The sequence below is a fragment of the Micropterus salmoides genome, unplaced genomic scaffold (genome assembly GCF_014851395.1).
Source record: "Micropterus salmoides isolate LMB-PRFRI ecotype aquatic unplaced genomic scaffold, ASM1485139v1 Ms_hic_scaffold_10, whole genome shotgun sequence".
NCBI lineage: Eukaryota > Metazoa > Chordata > Actinopteri > Centrarchiformes > Centrarchidae > Micropterus > Micropterus salmoides.
This window is the reverse complement of record NW_024040041.1, coordinates 22,773,512-22,777,169: the sequence shown is the minus strand read 5'-3', so window position 1 is coordinate 22,777,169 and position 3,658 is coordinate 22,773,512.

The window sequence follows — 3,658 nt, the reverse complement described above, 5'->3', positions numbered from 1 at the left end:
CTCCTTGTTCCTCCTAGCGGCCGGGAGCTGAACCGTGACCGTTAGCATCAAGTCAGCCATGACACACGCACTACATCCTGTGAAACTTCAAAATAAAATAAGGCTAGCTCGCTTTATCACAAATTCTCTATTAAGGTACACGCAATGAAATAACAAGTGTTGTAGCCTCTATGACGTATTCTCTTTTTATAGAGATGTAGCAATTTCAAACGAGTCTTCTGATGTATTTCAATGTAACAGCCAACAGCTCCGTGTAGGTCATTACTTCCGGTGTTACTCTTCTTTCTGATTAATTTCACCAACTTTTGCTAGGTGGCCATACCATATCCACCAATTGTTCACACAGAAAGCTCTGTGAGTCTATGAGAGAGCTCACCTGACCGGTAGAGCGAGATGATAATGGCGCATTTCCACTTCAGTTTAGGGTTTCACAGGTTTCATTTCTGTAAAAAAAAAAAAATAGGAAGCAGGACAAAGAAGTGTCGAGCGAGTGTTACTCTCACAATGACCTGAGAGGATTTCTTTACTTCGACACCACGACTTTGACACAGATAAAACCAAGCAGCATGAAATATCCTATTTGAATGGAGCAGATTTTGATATTTCACGTTTCTCTCGTTACCTTCACTTTAAGAACGTCCTATTGGTAATGGCAAATTTAATCTCATTAGAACAAAAAAAAAAAGCACAACTGCAACACCTAGAGGACTATGCTTGCACTAGGCTACATCATGTCTCATTTATTACATGTCAACAGAGCGTGTTGTATCAAGACTACACCAGCAGGGGGGACTGTTCACCAAGAATGGAAAAGAAAGAATGCCTTGCCTCATCAGTGATTGTTGGAGATTCAGTCCTCAAATTTGACCTCTACAGGGAGATGAGGAATAGCTACACCTTTGTTTACAGGCCTACTGCCTAACAGTGACTGAGCGCCAGATTAGGCTACTGAGTCTACTAATAAAAAAGAATATTTACAATTCTAAAGCAAGCAGCTACAAAAGGATGCTTCAAGGCAGGTGAAACAAATATGTCAGAAACTGTATATTTGACAGGGCCCTGGGAGGGATGATATTGTCAGTGACTCTTCTCACTAATAGGACTTGCCAGTTTATTGTAATGGCAGGTCTCAATCTCCCTCCTCCCTGCCTGCAATCACTTGAAACCTGTATGCCTACTATGAAGAATTAATATAGCGATGCTTGCTGCTGCTGCACCCCCTCCCTCCCCCCTCCATTCAGTACCCTGGAGAGCTGCTGCAGGTAGTCGGGCAGTCCTCTGTGAGATGGCTGATGAATGGCAGGAGCTGTAGGAGAGATGTGAAAAATGGAGAGAGTGGAGACAGAGGTAAAATTAACCTTGCGTGACAGAGCCTTGGCTGTAGCCGAGCAAGGACAGACGTCTCGCGGATATATGTTTATGCATGGAGCAGCAGTCACAGCAGCATAAGAGCTCGCAGCAGGCATGAGTCTGGCCCATAAACACTGCTAATGAAAATAAATGAAGCTCACGCTCTCCATTGCTCCCCTATACAGGCACGCTTCCATCACAATGCCAAAACTCATCTCTCTTTCTCTGCTTCTCTAAGGTTCAGCAAATTCTAATTTATTGGGCAATGGTGCTTTCCATAATTTATTTGTTTATTACTGAAATACTGTTCTTCTCCCGGCATTTATATGTACATACACCTCAGATTAATATATCATATCCAATTAAACTAACCTTAAGAAACATATTTCTAAACATTTACTATGAACATTTTAATATGAATTCATTGAGTTGATATATTGTGTGTTTGTGTGACATTGCAGCGTCCTTGTATACTTGGAAAACCCACCTACTATAAGTGGGCTGAACCTGCTTTATCCTTCTGTCTGCACCTTCCCTGCCTGCTTCCTTGCCTTTCTGTTCATCGAAGGCTTTCAATTCCTAGATCGGCACTATTGTTTGAGCGCCCAGCCCCCACGGCAGCGAGAGCCCCCACCTCCACCACCATCACTGCTGTGTTACCAAAGAACAAAGGAGAGAGTGTCAGACACCACCCACTAGATCTCTTTCACACCACAGCCCCCACCTCAGTTCCAGATGGGGTTGCCTTTTTTCAGGGTTTCTCTCAACCCCAAGAGTCCTCCAAAATGGAGCCCCCCACCCTCCCCCCAGAGCACACTACTCAGCTGCCCGTCATCCACCTGCTCCGCCGCCACGCGCCTGTGGCCAGGGCACGTCCCCGCTCTATCCCACCCCACCAGGGAGTCCTATTAAAATCATTAACCACTTTTTACTGGGGTCTGCTTCCAGGACATTACTCCACCAGCAATAAAAACGTAAACAACATTAACTCCTAAAAAATGACAAACCTACAATATATCTTTTGGACAAAAAGGAAAAACAACTACCAACAATGGGGAAAAAATACACATGCAATAACTGTTGAAAAAGATAAACGTTTAATGATTTCCTGCAACATTATGTGATGTCAAAATTCTTAAAAGTAAAAGAAAAAGAAAAATGATTGCACAGGCCACTACATCTCAATAGTTCTTAAAGTAGGATGGAGGAATTACACCAGACTGAAAATTGCAGTCAATAATGCTAATTCTAATCTCCATCCTGCAGTGGTGTCCTATACAAGGGGCAGGCAGCTGCTCATTTGTTTGTTTCTCTCAAAGCATCAACATGTAGCATCTTCAAGAGAATCTCTGCTTCCACCTCCACCCCTGTCTTGACCTTTCCCCTCCAGGGACAGAGAGCGAGGTGTAGCAACAGAACACATCTGCTATAAGACAGCTGTTATGTCTCCTACAGTCAGGACTGAGGGGGCTGGAGGGGGTTGGGGTAAAGGTAATCATTGCTTAATCACATAAAATCTGGTTAATTGCAACAAAACACACAAACCTACACTCCTGTTGGTATACCCCCCTCCTATGTATATTGAGCTAATCAAACACAAGAACATTTTGCTGCAGTTCTATGCTTATTAACTAATAAACTGTCAAAGAAATCAACTGAATGTATCTTGGACAGCAACACATAAGGCTTCGCCACCAGTATGCACAGCCACACTTTCTCCTCTGCCTACATTACATGCATCGGTGCATGCTATGCTGTCACTCACTAACCAAGATTTATGGAAATATTCCCTTCCACCTCCACTGTGTGCAGTTCTCAGAGCACACTCTTTTTAGTGTCCTCCATGTTTGAATATATGCAGATATATGCATATAATATGTTTATGAATTCTTTACAGCACTTGCTTTCGACTTTCTACAGGTTCTGTGCTGCAGGAAATGACTAAACCCCCATCACCATTACCACCACCCCCATCTCCCCACCACCCTCCAGTCCCTAAGGGTTCAAGCACCCAAATCAATTGAAAGAAAGAAGAGTGCACTGTGGTCCTCCCCCTACATCTGTCAGGGAGGGAAAGCAGGAGGGGCCGCACTCATGGGCCGTACAGGGGAACAATATCACTCCATCTGTCACAAACCGTTTCATCTCTGATGGGATGAAATATAGCTCACAAATGCATCTACCTCTACATATCTATATCTATGTGTATTAGCTTAGTGGTGTCCAAGCCTCTACCAATTCCCAGAAGCATACGTTGTGGCTTTTTTGTCTAATATTACCTTCCTCCCACCAACCAGCACTCTCCAAC